The sequence below is a fragment of the Camellia sinensis genome, chromosome 2 (genome assembly GCF_055761805.1).
Source record: "Camellia sinensis isolate YWXY chromosome 2, ASM5576180v1, whole genome shotgun sequence".
In the NCBI taxonomy this organism is placed as follows: Eukaryota; Viridiplantae; Streptophyta; class Magnoliopsida; order Ericales; family Theaceae; genus Camellia; species Camellia sinensis.
Window position 1 is genome coordinate 219,171,329 of NC_138962.1, and position 17,512 is coordinate 219,188,840.

At 33.3% G+C, this 17,512-nt stretch overlaps 1 long non-coding RNA gene across 19 annotated transcripts; it reads left to right on the plus strand.

Moving 5' to 3' along the window:
* Positions 1–864: 864 nt before the first annotated feature.
* On the plus strand, positions 865–16,594 carry LOC114296121 (uncharacterized). 19 transcript variants are annotated; one of them, XR_014362592.1, is made up of 12 exons: positions 865–1,089; positions 1,356–1,693; positions 2,220–2,277; positions 4,626–4,678; positions 10,277–10,364; positions 10,508–10,542; positions 10,842–10,995; positions 11,958–12,023; positions 12,429–12,489; positions 12,596–12,705; positions 13,191–13,925; positions 14,193–14,723. It is a non-coding gene; the product is annotated as an uncharacterized LOC114296121 (long non-coding RNA). The 19 variants fall into 19 exon arrangements; XR_014362608.1 differs by adding an exon at positions 16,375–16,594 and having other exon boundaries at positions 866–1,089; positions 10,508–12,023; positions 12,282–12,489; positions 14,193–14,289; positions 14,379–14,453; XR_014362607.1 differs by adding an exon at positions 16,375–16,594 and having other exon boundaries at positions 866–1,089; positions 10,508–12,023; positions 12,282–12,489; positions 14,193–14,259; positions 14,379–14,453.
* Positions 16,595–17,512: the final 918 nt, after the last annotated feature.

The window sequence follows — 17,512 nt, forward strand, 5'->3', positions numbered from 1 at the left end:
ACTTCGAATTCTCGAGCATATAAGTGTATGTCTGAAGTTTACTGTCCTTCCCAATTTGCCAGGCAATTTGGGCTTACTCAAGAAATTCATATTCCTCTTTGCAGCCTATCCAATACCAATCTCACAGTCAGAGACCTGAAGGTGCCTAAAACCAAATTGGAGGAAGCAACATTTAAACTATTACAAGAGGCGAGCAAGTTTGAATTCATTCTCTTTATCGCACATGGCATAGCTTTAAGAAGATTTCAAAGTTGGTGGACAGCCAATATGGAGGTGCACCTGGCCATACCTCTCAAAGATCTACTAGTAAGGCTAGATGTGCCCTCTCAAGCCAAGCCCAAAGAGACTGGGACCACTGCTACTGTCTCCACTACCTCTGTCATCCCAGCTCCTACTCTTACTGCTTCATCACCTCCTCTTAGGGTCACTAGGGCTGCTTCGAAGAAAGGTATACATTCTTGCTTCCCCTTTTTATTTCTTTTATAATGTCTTGCTCATTTGTTTATAATTTCTATTCTTATCGCAGGAGTTCCACAGGATGACTCTCTTTAGAGATCTCAAGCACTACTAGAAAAGGGAGTATTGGACACGGAACCTTTTGCGACGGTTTGAAAATCGTTGCAAAAAGCATGTTTTTGCGACGGTAAATGATGCCGTCGTCCAATTTTTTTTTTTTTGCGACGGAAAATCCAAGACCGTGGCAAAAAATAGTATTTTTCGCGACGATTTGTCGCCCGTCGGCTTTTATTTTGTCTTTTGCGATTGTTTATTTTTTTTGCGACGCTATTTATTCCTCCGTCGCAAAAAAATTTCTTTTTGCTTCCGCGCCCTTCATCTTTGCCTTGTCTTTCATATACCCTTTCTGTATCATTTTCTCAGATCAAAAAAAAAAAAAAATGTCTACCTTCTCCTAGTCGTCTCTTTCCATCTCGGAGCCTCCTCTCCTCTCGTCTCCTTTCTTTTTCTTTCCTCTCACACTCCCTCGCACAGACCCTCACAATCTCTCTCTCTTGCTCTCGCATTACCCTCACAATCTGTCTGTAGCAGCGGCAGTGGTGACTTCCTGCCAATTCTCACTCCGGCATCCAGGTATCTCTCCCCTGCTCTCCTCTGCTATTCTCTCCTCTTTTTCTCTTCTTTTGCCTTCATTGGAATCGAACCCTCTTCAGTGGAACCCTAGAAAGTGGTGCAGAGATTGGAGACTGAGAGAGAGGGGATTGGAACCCTAGTTTTAAATTTGTATAAAACTTAATATTTGCATATTTATGGTTTAAATTTTAAATAATGAGATATGAGAATTATCTATTCCAATACTTAATTGAATGTATTTTTATGGACTCTGGTTTTTTATATAGATTTAAAATTTATATAAAAAACCAGAGTCCTCCAGATTCTGAGCAGAAGCCATGGCTTCTTATGCTAGTGTTAGGCCAGTCCTCCAGACCAAATGTGCTAAATATTCCCAATTTCAATTGAGCCCATCTTGGGTTGTTCCTTGCTCACTTGTATTCAAGACCAAGTACATCAGTCGCTTCTCCAGGCTACATGAATTTTCTAGCCACCAGAATCTGACAGCTGCCTCAAAGGCAACTTCAGGAAATGATGCCAGGGTAGATGAGGATGGAGTGTCTTTGGGAACCATGAAATTGCCATTGGACATTACATTCCTAGATTTGAAAGCTTGCTTTTCCAGGTACTTCTTACTTTTTCCAGTGAGCCAGTGACTTAGCTTCTTGTGTGTTTTTAAGTGTCGTTTTTATGAAATTTATGAACTTTGGCTCACTTAAATTGGGAAAAAAAGAAAACAAAAGAAAAGTAAAAGTTGTCTTTTTAATTCAGTTTGTATTTTCCTTAACTATTCTTCACTCTGTTATCAAAATGCATTTTCCTTTATCTGGAAATTACTCGGTGATGTAGATTTTTAAGGCAATAATTTTTTATATTATCTTCCTATTGATCACTTGATGCTTATGGTTCTATGCTTCTTTGGATTCTATTGTTTCAATACTGCACTATGTTAGGCAAACTGTCTTCATAAATCAAGTCAACTCCTTTTCCCCCTCACATTTTTTTTTTTTTGGCTCAAATTCCTATCTGAAAGTCTGTCTTTTTCCTTTGGTGGTATATGCAACTTCTTTACCTTATTATGGGCCATAATATGTGAAAAATTGTAAGAGTGGCAGTAGTTTAAGAAGTTGGTCTTTTCTCTTCATTTGCAGGATCCTCAGAGAAAAGGTTGACTCCTATTGAGGAATTGACATCTCTGGACTTGAAAACGTAAGTTTATTGACTTGGAGGAACTTATAAATAAATCCATCATGCAACATAGCTTTTTTTGTCTTTTTCTTGAAGGGATTGCCATAAGATATCATACTTTTCTGAAGCATTTGCTAGTCATGGTTCATTTATATTTTCAGAGACCTTAGTTTACCTATTGTTGCCTTGATAATTGAGTTAATATAGACCTGCTCTCATAGTACTAGTAAATCTCATCTAGAATGAAAATGTTTTGTTGTTAAGAGTTGATTAAATTGATGCTTAGATGTGGTATACGGTTTTCTGGAGTTCGGAAGACATACATAGCTTATAACTTTTATCTCCAATTTATGTGTTTCGTGATATGGTGGCTTAGTTATTCAAAAGAAGTATATTTTGTTTCTTACCAGTCAACATTATTAGGGGTTTTCTTTTCCTTTTTCATGAAGGTATGGTATTTGAACCTAGTTAAACTACTGTTGTGGGCCAAAGTATTTAGAGATTTTGTTGGTTTGATGTTTGACATGAACTTTGGGGAACTAGGAATTGTAGATTGCCTGATGTGTTGTTTAACTAGAATATAAAAAATCTAAAAAACACAAATACAAACATGAGACGTGAATGCAACACGGCTCGAAGATTTTCAGAAAATGCAAAACTTGACATGGCAAAAAAATTTTAATTTTATATGTATAACTGGAACACTAACACCTATAAATCATAAAAATAATAAAAAAGGATTAATTTAAAGGAAAGCTTGGATGGTAGGTTGCAATGGAGCAACCTTATCGCTGCCCGCTCTCTATTCATTGGACACAGTTGAAAATGCTAATGTGAGGTGTCCCGATGTAGTGGGAACTGTCCTTGACTCACTATAGTCAAAACCCTGATGTGGGAACTGTTTTTGACTCAATACAGTCAAACCTCAACAAATTTGAATACCTGCTTCACTCTCAACATCTGTTAATCCATGTTGTTTCACAATATTGTGCCCTTTTATCTGTTGTTTGTGTCAATTATCCAACCCCATGCTACTAAGCCCAAGTGTATGTGAGAACTATTAATAGAACTCCCTGTGGATAGTTTCAATAAGAGTTGGTTATCTTCTTTGTATGTTACCTGTTTCTTCCTTCTTGAATGGAGGTTTAATTACAATTAAAAAAGTTTTCATTAATAATCAAATGGAAAATTGGGGACTTGCACCATGAACTTTTGATTAATCTCAAAACAACCCGAACTTTAGGATATTGAATTTAAAGGTATTAAACTTTCGTAAGCATGTTGCTTTTATTGGTAATGATTATCTTCATCGTCCAAGCCAACTAGCTTAATCTTCTTCTTCTTCTTTTCTTTTTTATTGAGTATTACTACCTTAATTGTTGAATTTGTGTTGAGTTACTACGTTATACGGAAAGTAAGAGTCTAAATTGTAGAAATGATATTAGAATGACCACATACAATAAATCATTCCTCTGCTCAATGACTTTTCTGACTTGTAAATAAATGGAACCTTGATTCTTAATTATATTTCCTCTCAGTTCACAATAAAATTTGTTATATTGTGTGATGAGAGTGAGATTGAGAGAAAAGAGATGGGGAGGATGAAAATGAGGGTTTCAATGGGAGGGAAGCAGATTTAGAAAAAAATAATTTCTCCCAAAAAAGAAACAATTTTTTTCTTGTGGCATCTTCAGTGAAATTCCATTGAGGTTGTGTTTATATTTTGGATTTGTAGAGGTTTACAGAGAGACAAGAAAAAGAAAGGGAACAGAGTTTCCAATTCTTCCCTTTTTTACAAATCCCTCCACAAATTCAAGATACCAAATATTACTGAAAAATATATAATGGTTGAGTGGCATGTTTTAAAACATGCTAGTAAATTACTTTTGTCACAGTTTTTGCTGGAAAATGCCACCAAATCATATTTTTCTTGTAGTGTATATTTATTATGCTTGATTGGATCTACTTGACAGTTCCCTCAATTCCAAGGAAAGATTTGGTGAACAGCCTAAAAATTGGATTGGTTTGAAAAGTGAACTATATAGCTACGCAATTCAATTCTCATGGTAGCTAGATTCTAAGTTGTGGACTCAATAAAGAAGATGATGTGAATTCAATTCTATCATCTGATTATAATAGAAGGAATAATGAAAAAGTAATGCATTATGTGCTACTTAAGATGTATCATTTGAGGTGCTACTGAAAACATAAACCCTGACATATTATTCACCAAGTGGCTCTCCTCTTTCAAACCTGGTATTGCTGATAACTAAAGGACTCTTCTATATAGATCAAACAACATTTAACTCGACGTTTCTTTTCCCCCTTTTTATGGACTCTAGTTTTTTTCCCTTTTGTCGTCATTGCAGTGGGCAAACAGTCTTTGCCAAGGAGCTACTTTGCCACTTCATATGCCTCTAAGGTTGGTAATTGTATGTATTTTTATTATTTATTATATATGCCTTCTAAACCACTAGTAAGAGGAATATGTTCATGGGAATGTTGTGAAAGTGCTTACTTGAGCCTAGGTAATGAGGCTTGTCCCAATATTTGTGCAACTTACCCACTCATACCAAATCTTTGAAATCCTCATTAAGGTCCGGTTTAGTGTCAGTTTTTTAGGGCTTCTTATAATTATATATATGTGTCTTTTAGAAATTTGTGGTAGAATATTTAGTGTAACTTGCTTACAAGGCACACGTGACTTGTAGGAGAAGACGGGACTCAAAACCGATTCCCAGTTTTGAATGTAGAGACTAATTTCCGTTTATGAAAACTCGTTCTTTACAAACTCTTTTTTGATCCGGTTGATATACTAAAATGCTCAAACGGCATCGGATGTCAACGAAACTTGACACACACGACTAACTACGCACAAGTGACTTGCAGGAGAAGACAGGACTTGAAACCGATTTTCGGTTTTGAATCTAGAGCCTAATTTCCGTTTATAAAAACTTATTCCTTACAAACTCCTTTTCGAACCGGTTGACACACTAAAATGCTCAAACGGGCTTGGATGTCAACGAAACTTGACACGCACAACATACTAGGCACACATGACTTGTAGGAGAAGACAGGACTCGAAACTGATTTCCGGTTTTGAATCTAGAGCCTAATTTTCGTTTATGAAAACTTGTTCTCTAGAAACTCTTTTTCGAACCGGTTGACTCACTAAAATAGTCAAACGGCATCGAATGTCAACGAAACTTGACACATACGACTAACTAGGAACAAATGACTTATAGGAGAAGACGGAACTCGAAACCGTTTCTTGATTTTGAATCTACAGCCTAATTTTCGTTTCTGAAAACTTGTTCTTTAAAAACTCTTTTTCGAACTGGTTTACTCACTAAAATGCTCACATGGCGTCCAATGTGAGCGAAACTTGACACACACGACTAACTAGACACAAATGATTTGTAGGAGAAGACGAAACTCAAAACCGATTTTCAGTTTTGAATCTAGAGTCTAATTTCTGTTTATGAAAATTTATTCTTTAAAAACTCTTTTTCGAACTGGTTGACTTACTAAGATACTTACATGGCATTCGATGTCAATGAAACTTGACACACAAGACTAACTAGGCACAAACGACTTGTAGGAGAAAATGAAACTCAAAACTGATTCCCGGTTTTAAATGTAGAGCCTATTTTTCGTTTATGAAAACTTGTTCTTTATAAACTCTTTTTCGAACTGGTTGACACACTAAAATGCTCAAACGACACCGGATGTCAACGAAACTTGACACACACGACTAACTAGGCACAAATGACTTGTCAAAGAAGACGGAACTCGAAACCGATTCCCGATTTTGAATCTAGAGCTTAGTTTCCATTTATGAAAACTTGTTCTTTACAAACTTTTTTCATCTTTTGTGTTTATTCAATTATTGTTAGATTATAGCACAATGTGTTCAATCCCTACTTGATTTTAATGGTGTTATCATCATTGTAGGATGTAATTAAAGTTTTTTTGGATAGTTTACGTATACCAATAGTCCAATTGGCGGATGGACTTACACTACTACAAAAATAGTTAAAGATCATACTTTGACAAAAAAAAAAAGATCTCACTTTTATTGGAAGTGTGATAAAAAAAATTAGATTGATATTGTAATCACACTTAATTTGATTGAGTGTGATAATATTTATTTTTTATGTCACTTTTCAATTAAGTGTGATTATATATATATATTTTTAATCACACCTTCTAATTAAAGTGTGATTATATATACACTACTACTTTTTAATCACACTTTTTAAACAAGTGTGATTATATATATATTTTTTAATCACACATTCTAATTAAAGTGTGATTATTTATATATTTTTTAATCACACCTTCTAATTAAAGTGTGATTATATATACACTACTACTTTTTAATCACACTTTTTAAATAGGTGTGATTATATAGATATTTTTTAACCACACATTCTAATTAAAGTGTGATTATTTATATATTTTTTAATCACACCTTCTAATTAAAGTGTGATTATATATACACTACTACTTTTTAATCACACTTTTTAAATAGGTGTGATTATATAGATATTTTTTAACCACACATTCTAATTAAAGTGTGATTATTTATATATTTTTTAATCACACCTTCTAATTAAAGTGTGATTATATATATACTACTGCTTTTTAATCACACTTTTTAAATAGGTGTGATTATATAGATATTTTTTTAACCACACATCCTAATTAAAGTGTGATTATTTATATATTTTTTAATCACACCTTCTAATTAAAGTGTGATTATATATATACTACTACTTTTTAATCACACTTTTTAAATAAGTGTGATTATATATATATTTTTTAATCACACATTTTAATTAAAGTGTGATTATATATACATTACTACTTTTTAATCACACTCCCTAAATAGGTGTGATTGTATAAAATATTTCAATTTGATTTTTATATATTCTACCCATGAATGATAGAGATGACTCACTACTAGAAAATGAGGCTTTAGACACGGAACTTTTTCACCTATTTTTTCATCTTTCTATCTCTCTGTCTCTGTCTCTCTTCTCTCTTTCTCTCTCTCTCACTCATCACTCTTCTCTGTCTGTCTCTCTCTCTCTCTCTGTCTCTCTTCTCTTTATCTCTCTCACTCATCTCTCTCTGTCTCTCTCTCTCGTTTATCTCTTTTCGCTCTTTTTTTCTCTCCCTCTCTCTTTGTCTATATCTTTTCACCCATTTTTTCATCTTCCTCTCTCTTCTCATTCTCTCTCTCACTCATCACTCTTTTCTTTCTGTCTATCTCTCTCTCTCTCTCTCTCTGTCTCTCACTCATCTATCTCTTCTCTCATCTCTTTTCTCTCTCTATCTCTTTCGCTCATCTCTCTTCTCTCTATCTCTCTCATCTTTCTCTGTCTCTCTCGCTCATCTCTCTTCTCTCTCTCTTTCGTTCATCTCTCTTCTCTCTCTATCTCTCTCTCTCTCTCTCTCATTCATCTCTCTTCTCTCTCTATCTTTTTTCTGTCTCTCACTCTCTATCTTTTTGTCCCTCTCTCTCTTCTCTTTCTCTCTCTCTTTCTCTTCCACTATGTTCGCGTTGCTCACTCTCTCCCTTCTGTCTTCTCTATTTATTGAGCTCCCTCTCGCTTTATCTATCCACTACAAGAAAATGCACTTTTAGCGACCACTTTGTCTCTCTCTCGCTCATCACTCTGTCTTTGTCTCTCTCTCTCTCTCTCTCTCTCTCTCTCTCTCTCTCTCTCCTCTATTTGTCTCTCACTCATTTTTCTCTCTCTCACCACCCATCTCCTTTACCACCTTCACCACTACTGCAAACGCCATTCCACTTCCACCATTACTGCCACTGTCGCCACTTCACCTCTACGACTACCATTGCTACTACCATTGCCACCACTACCACTACTGCCATTATTACTACCATTACCTCTCATTCACCCTTGCTACTTCATCTACTCTACCACTACCACAACTTCACCACTAATCTCCTTCGCCGCCGCCGCCACCACCACCACCACCACCACCACCACCACCATCATCTCTTATCCACCACCTTCACCACTACTGCCACTACTACTACCATTACCTCTCATTCACCCTTGCCACTTTATCTACTCTACCACTACCACAACTTCACCATTAATCTCCTTCGCCGCTACCACCACCACCACCACCACCATCATCTCTTATCCACCACCTTCACCACTACTGCCACTCTATATCCTCTACAAAAAAAAAAAAATTAAAAAAAAAAAAAAAAAAATCATTAATTACAAAAAAATATATATTTTAACAAAAAATATTTTTTTTGACGACGGCAACTCCCGTCGCAAAAAAAAAAAAAAAAAAAAAAGTTAAACGACATTATTTTGTTATTTAAATTTCATTTCTGACAAAAAAAAAATATTTTTTATTCCCGCTTGTTTTTGTTTTCCATTCTCGCTCTATTCTCTCTCTCTATCTCTTCTATCCGTCTCTCACTCATCTCTCTCTCTCACCACCCATCTCCTCTACCACCTTCACCACTACTGCAAACGTCATTCCACCACCACCACTACTTCCACTGTCGCCACTTCACCTCTACGACTACCATTACTACTACCATCGCCACCACTCCACTACCACTACTACCACTACTGCCACTACTACTACCATTACCTCTCCTTCACCCCTGCCACTCCATCTACACTACCACTACCACAACTTCACCACTAATATTTTTTGCCATCACCAACACCACCACCATCATCTCTTATCCACCACTTCCACCACTAATGTCGCTCCCTTTCCTCTACCACAAAAAAATAGTTCATGATTTTTACTAACAAAAAAAAATAGGCCGTAGAAAAATATTTTTCATTGACCACAGAAAATAAACTTTTATTTAGTGAAAAATATTTTTCATTAAAATATTACCCCTACTTCTACCAAAAAAAAAATAATAATAATATTTTTTTTAATTAAAATAAAAATGAAACAAATAAATTTTCAATCTTAGTAACTAAAAAAAAATGAAATTTTTTTCATTAACTACAAAAAAAAATTTATTTTAACAAAAAATGAACTTTTTTAATGACAGCAACTCGCGTCACAAAAAAAAAAAAAAAAGAGTTAAACGGTATTATTTTATTATGTAAATTTTATTTGTGACCCCCAAAAAGAAAAAAGATTTTAATTTTTTTTTTATCTACCCCTCGTCTCCCTCTCTTTTTCTTTTTTCATTCCCGCTTTTTTTTTTTGCCATCCCCCCCACCCCCCGGGCGCAAAACCAGAATCCCTAATCTCAACATCACTGTCTCTCTTACTCTCTCGTTTCTGCACCGATCACCCTTTCACTCTCTCGTTGTTCATCTCATCGCACCGATCATCATCGCACAGCCGATCTACTCACAGCTAAACTCTCTCTCTCAATCTCTGTCTCTCTCTCTCTCCCGATCGTTGATTTTTTTTGTTTTATATATATATATATATCTCTGATCTGACCTTTGAAAGCGAGGAGTTATAGATCAGTCCAACTTTTCTGAAACTATTGGTTCAATTTCTACACTTCACCGTAACTATTAAATTGAGTTTGTTTCGATCTCCCTTTGTCGTGTTTCTTGATCGATTTCTGTTAGCTAATCTATTAAAATCTATATGTATCAATTTCTTGTTCTTGCTTGGGGTTTGTCTGATTAGAAACCTGATCTCGAGAACTCAAAGCTTGTTAGGGTTTTCACTAATTTCTCTTAGAAATACAGGGATCTGATCTCTAAACTTGTATTTCGTGCTCTATTTGTGTCGAATCGATCTCGATGTTCTCATGGTTCAAGAAGAAGAGGCCTCTTAGAACTAACAGGTTTGATCTCGAAACCTGTGTTCCGATGGTTCGAGAATGAGAGGTGTCTCTCTCTCTCTCTCTCTCTCTCTCTCTCTCTCTCTCTCTCGTAGTTTGCATAATTGATTTGATATAATCAACCAATTTTTTCTGATAGTTTTTCTAGCTGGAATTATTGCTTCTCAATATTTTTGTGATTTGTTATTGTAGCAGGGACTTTCCAGATTTATTTATTTATTTGCAATGAGATTGGTCCCTCCAGACCTGATCTGTTCTTCCAAAAAGAGTCCAATCCGCTCAAGTAACACTTTCTCTTCTTATTCTTCTTCTTCTACTATTTATTTATTTATTTATTTATGCTATTATTTTTCTCACTCTGGTTTTCTTTTTTCTTCTTGGATATTGATTAGTGTAAACTGTTTATTTTTTTTTCTTCTTTTGCAGATCGATGTGGTACTTTAACTGGTTTTAGTAATGAGGTACTTATTTGGGTTGCAGTTCCAAGTTGTTTCATTATTCATTGTGTGGAAACCATTGAATATGCAGGATGATTTCTAGTCTCTCTGATTCATTCTCTTCTCTATTCTTTATTATTTCAATGCAATATACAACGCAAATATATCTTTTGCTTTCATTATAATATGTATAAAAACTTCATTATAATCTTGGTTGGAGATTTTTTATATGTACATGAAAGGTGATGCTTCTATGGATTTTGATTTGTTTGTGAGGATTCACTAATACCACACAATTGTAATTTGGTTATTGCAATGCCTAGATCTTGGATGAACGTTAGAGGTATCCCTGTTTCTCTTATTGATCACATTGGAGGTACCCCCATTTCTCTTATCTCTCCTAACATGGATGAACCTTTATGGCCCAATGGTTTTTATATGCACCTTAAAGGATGTCCTTGGCAACTTTTTTCTATGGTAAGACATTTTGCGTTCCTTTTATTTGTGTATCACAAATATGAATATTTGGTTCCTTTTAGAGGGTTCAAATGACTAAACTTTTTATTGGGTTCTTTTAATGATGTTTATCTTCCATTTGTTTCATGTGTAATAAACATTTGAATTTTTGTTGTTAATATTGATTGCAATTTCTGCACCTCTAAAATACTAAGTATATTTCTTGAGAAAAGATTGTCTTCTTGTTAAGAGATTGACATTGGATTGAATCTGTGTTTCTGTTTTGTATTTGACTGGGTTTAAAATAGTCACAACTACATGTTGTAGGTATATATATACATAAATTACTTTTTTCAAACCTAACAGAAACTAGGACTTGTTCTTCTCATGGCTGGTGAGTTTGTTCTCTGTTTGTATTGTACAGATCTCACTTTCAACTCTGTTTGAAGTACAATGATTCAATCTCCGTTGACAATGTTTTAGTTACGATATTTTATCTTGCTTTTTTCATTATGACTTCCAATATTGTTTTGTCCTTTGATGTTGTTAGGGGTAATACAACACTGGATAGTTTGTCCAGCCCATGACTATTGTCTTGTGTTAAATATGTTTCTTAATTTTTGTAACCATCCCCTGTTTGAAGATGTTTTCAAATTTTGTACTTCATATTAATTAAAATTCACAGTTTGTGCTAACCTCACCTCACTGAATTTTAGCTATTCTATACTTCTAATTTTGATGGTACTTCATCACAAATTTGTTTGTAGATAGGAGGTTTAAAGTGTCATGCACTATGACATTTTCTTTCTTGGTTCTTTGTATCTTTTATATCCTTTTTCCTGGAACTAGAGTAGAGCATACAAAATAATGTACTCATGTTTTGTGGGTATAGCTTTAATTTTTGATAGAAAGCATAGTGTTTCAAGATTTTATATGGAGGAATACTCGCTAACAATTTGTCATAACCCCTCTCTTGGTAGCAGCTAAGAAGTTTATCTCTTGAGGATATGCTATGCTATTTCAAAGAAGATTATCACCTCTTGATCCAGGTATGAATTGAAGATTATCTACTCTATTTCATATTTTGATGATTTCAAGTTGCTGCCCTTAATCTTTAGAATTTCCAAATATGCATTGTTGTATTACAATAAATAATATATTCATGGTGCTACTGTTGGTACCTAATAATTTATTAAGGATCAATTTAAATGTTGCATTTGAGATTGTTAATGTTGATTGTTTCTCTAATAATGTACTATGTGCTTATGGATCTTATCTTGGCAACATGTTTCACTTTTTTTTTTCAGGTTTTTTTGTTTTTGTAAATTGATACGGTTTATTTTCCTAAAGCTTCTGACACACAAATGTTATGTGAACAATGTGAGTCAACTTATTTGTGACCAAAGAACACATTTACAAGTGGAGGTTCACTTGTGAAATTATGATTCAATCAGGAATTTATCAAATGGTTTCATGACAGAAGAGAGCTCTCCTGATGCTGCATCAGAGGAGTTGGTATGATTTGTTCTACTAGAGTTCATTTATTTATTATTTATGATTTCTGATGCTATTGTAGAAATATATAAAATTGATACTGATATGGATTCTTATTAATTTACAGGGTAATGAGTACTTTAAATCGAAGTTTGAATAAGCAATTGATAGCTATTCTAAGAGCGTTGCGTTATGACCAACTGTAGTAGCCTGTGCAAATTATCTGAAAATAAGAAGGCAAGTTCTTCTAGATGAGAAGATATTTTATATAAATAGTAAAGGAATGTAGCACAACATGATAGAGGATAGAAAAATGCTTGGAATCCCCAATTTTGGGGACCCCCACAACTCTCAAAGTGATCTCAACCATTCATATATGTGTAGAGCCCACTCATGTATGTGTGGGACTTACACCATGTATGGTTGAGATCACTTTGGGGGTTGTGAGGGTTCCCAAAATTGGTGGTCTCAATTATTGTTGTAGAGGATATCAACTAGAAGATTTATTTATTTTTTCATAAATCAGCTAGAAGATTTGGTGCTTCCTCCACCCTATTGTTAATATCTGGGACTTTTGGACCATAATAAGTGATCAAAAAGTTATAGTAACCTAATTTCTAATTTCATGCACATGACTTCTGGAGAATTTTATAATAAAAAATATGGTACTTTTTATAATAAAAAAAAATGTAATTTTATCTTTCCACCTTCAATTTTGACAGGAAAGTTATGTTCTTTGTGGAGACAAATGAGAGAAGCTCTACTAGGAAGGATTTTATTTCCACATCTGACACATGTAGGGACCATTGAAAGAAGCTCTACTAGGGAGGACTTCATTTTCACATATGTCAACACAAAAGGACTGTTACTCTACAACTGAAGAAATGGTGGCTTGATGTCTTTTCCCAAGGCCATCTCAATATTCATTTTACATCAATGTTCCAAGTTTTTATTTTTTTTATTTTAATATTTTTAAGATGTGTAACTCAAATTTGTTTTTTTGTTTTTTGATTTTTTTTAGTCTCGATATAGTTTTCAAAAGAGACTAATGATATCAGGAGAAACAAATTTGAAAAATTATATATAGTGACATTTTCTGTATACGTCAGTGAAAATTCAAGTATTTGCAGAGATTGCTGCATAAGAATGTAACAGCGTTTACTGAAAAATGTCGGTGAAAGTTATTAGCGGCGTTGGCGTAAACGTCAGTAAAAGTAATTAGCGGCGTTTATCAAAACGTCACGAAGTTATGGCGACGGCCGTATCCTCGACGAATGGTAAAAACGCCACAATAACTTTTAGCGACATTTTTTGAGTCTGTGCCGACGTTTTTAAAACGCCACTAATTCCTATTTTTCTTGCAATGTCTATAGGTTGATTCTTCATCTTCTTCTTCATTTTTTTGCAGATTTCTGCTACTTTGAAGACATCGATTGGTTAATTCACTCTCTATCAAGGTATTTCTCTATCCTTCAAGTAGTATTGAGTTTTTAATACAGATTGTAGTCAAAAATTAGTTTTAATGTTGAATTAATAAAATTAATTTAACTGATTCTGTTTGACTTTTGTTTACTTCATCCTTTTGATGTGAATTTTAATTATAGGTATTTCTCGATCTGTTTGATGTGAATTTTAATTGACTTTTGTTTACTTCATCCTTTTGATGTGAATTTTAATTATAGGTATTTCTCAATCTGTTTGATGTGAATTTTAATCTAACTCAGGTTTGTTAAGGGAACCAGACCATATATGTTCCCTGTTCTGTGTTGGCTAGAGCATCTTGGGAGAGAGGTGAAGATCCTTGACAAGGATCTGATATTGGTTAAACTTCACTCATTTCCTCACCTGCAGAATTTTCTTCTTCAAGCTATGTCTCTTAACTGTTATCTCCATTTTTTTGTTTGCCCCAGGTATGCATTAGATGATATTGGTTCTGGATCTCATGTGCATCTCAGTTTGTGTCAGAGTTGAACCCATATGAATAGGTAGTTTGGTACTAACAGAGAAGTATGCATTTTTACCAGTTCTGTTAAAATATCTTGTCTACATAGAATTATTTTTTAAGCATGCAGTTATATTTGGAAATTTGATGGGTGTACTATTGGTCTTGAGGAAAACCTTTCACGGTGATGTTTCCATCGATGGGTGTACCAATTTGTAATTATTCAGGCTATGTGGTTTCTGCTTTTAAGACCAATAAGCCTTATTGATCCTTATTTGTTTTATAGTTTTTAGTGAGTTATATGTTGATATCATATGATTTTGATTGTCCATATAATACTCCATTTTATCATTTATGTGATCCTTTCTGCATTGTTGCATATTGTCTTCTTTTGTGGTGCTGTTTTACTGATATTTGTGTGGAGAATCAAAATAATTATGTCATTTTTGGTGGTTGTGGGGAAAGGATTGGGGGCAGTTTAACAACTGGATAAATTACATTATTTTTTGTGTGATCTAAATGTAAGTTTATAAATTAATTAGTAAGTTTATTCATATGCTTCTGGCGGTTTTTAAATTAATTTGTTTTTTTATTTTTCAAGTCAAAAATTTCTTGGAGAGATGCAAAATATGGTCAAAGAATTCAAGAACTTACTTTTTTCAAGTTTTTTATTTTTTATTTTTTAACGTATGTAATCACAGTTAATTTTTTTTTTTAATTAATTTCTTTGTATATACTTTTAAACATTTAACTTTTATTTATGAAATATATGATATTATTTCATTCAATATATGGTTGTGATTCAAAATATAGTATATAGTGTGTATTACATTATTCAAATGCGCGTGCAAAAATAATATTGATTATTCTTTAAATATGTCAATTTTTTTTTTATCATAAGTTTTATTAGTTATTAATCACACTTAAAAGGTGTGATCTAAATGTTTTTAATCACACTTAAAAGGTGTGATCTAAAGTCTTTAATCACACTTAAAAAGTGTGAACTAAAGTTTTTAATCACACTTAAAAGGTGTGATCTAAATGTTTTTAACCACACTTAAAAGGTGTGATCTAAATATTTTTAATCACACTTAAAAGGTGTGATTTAAATGTTTTTAATCACACTTAAAAGGTGTGATCTAAATATTTTTAATCACACTTAAAATGTGTGATCGAAATATTATTAATCACACTTAAAAGATGTGATGAAAGCATTTTTTAATGACACTTAAAAAGTGTGATTGAAAATGACCATTTTTAATCACACTCTTAAAGACCACACTTTAATAAAACTTAGTGTGATTAAAAAACATACATCACACCAAAAAAGTGTGATCTTTATCTATATTTGTAGTAGTGTTATTATTAGTGACGATTCGTTGTGTGAATTGATGGAGTTCCAATTGGCCCTAAATATTGCAAAGTCTGTCTTAAAAGTGAAATAACCAAACTCTCTTTTAGAAACAACATCCTGAGGTCTAAGAACAGTTGAAGAAACTGTTGGAAGATACATTGTGTGGCACTTGATTCATATATATGTTACAATCTTTTTTTTGTATTTATTTATTTATTGAAATAAATATCAAATGTTTTACATTTATTGTAAGCTTGAAATTAATTATATTGTAAATTTTTTTGATTTTCTCTTTGCAGAGGCAACCCTTTTGAGTACATGATGATATTTTTGCATATCAATATTGGAACTTACAATTTTATTTATGTATTTATTTATTTATTAAAATAAACTTGAAATTAATTATATTGTAAACAATTTTTTTTTTTTGGGTTTCTTTTGCAGATGCAACTCTTTTGAGTACGTGATGATATTTTCGCATGTCGATATTACAGCTTACAATCTTTTTTGTATTTATTTATTTTTTGAAATAAATATTAAATGTTTTACATTTTTTATAAGTTTGAAATTAATTATGTAGTAAATGATTTTTTTGTGTTTCTTTTTGCAGATGCAACCCCTTTTGAGTACGTGATGATATATTTGCTTATCAATATTGGAGCTTATTGTTGATATTAAAACAAACTATAACATATATGTTTTTTTATTTGTATTGTCGATACTTTTGTTTCGCTTTAGATACAAAAATTTAAGTTCTTGAATATAAAAAATTATAAGTATTGTTGGAGAATGTTTTATATATTTTTGTAAAGAATATTTGGTTAACAATTGTTACAGGGTACATATTTATGTATGATTTTGTGAATGTGAATGTGGATTTGTGTGGATGTGGATGTGGATATATTTTATTTTAGAAAATATTAATAATTTGTACAGGGAATGAATTAATAAATTATACATTGATTTTATAATAATAATTTTATTGTGACAATAATAACTTTCACTAATGTAATCATCATTTCCTTACATTTTATTAGCGACGATTTAACCTGTAGTATATACATATTAGTTCAAATCTTTAGCGACGGTTTAAATTGTTGCAAATATGGTATTAATTTAATTTTATTTTTTTGCGACGTTTCAGATTATCACTAATAATACTTTTTGCGACGTTAAATATCGTCGCTAAAAAAGTTTTGGTGACGGTAACCAACATCGTCACTAAACGTGAAGTTTTTCCTCCCTTTTTTGTGTCAGGTTAAACCATCGCAAAAATCATTGATTAGCCGTCGCAACAAGAACGTGACGGTTTGTAACCGTCACAAATACTTTTTGTCATGCCCCCTTCTGCCAACCCCCATTTCCCGTCGTTGTTCCATCACAAAAGACTTTTTGTGACGATATATGGACCTTTTGCGACGTTTGAGACCGTCGCAAAAAGTCTGGTTTTTAGTAGTGAAGCTTTGAACATTCTTAAGGGCAAGCAGCAGCAACAAAAGAAAAGAAAACTTTTGCTTGACCTTGAAGAACCTGAGGCTCACCTAGAAGAGAAAGAAGCAGAGAAGGAAAAAGAGACACCATTGAAAAGAAAGAAGAAAATGACAGTATCTCTTTCTGACCTCATTGGTGATCCTACTCATGAGGCGGCTGCCAAGGCAGTAGAAGAAGAGCACTCCAAAGAAATTATTGTATTTTAAAGGTCTGAAAAGAGGAGGCAGTAGCAAATACTAAGGGATGAGGTTGTTGCT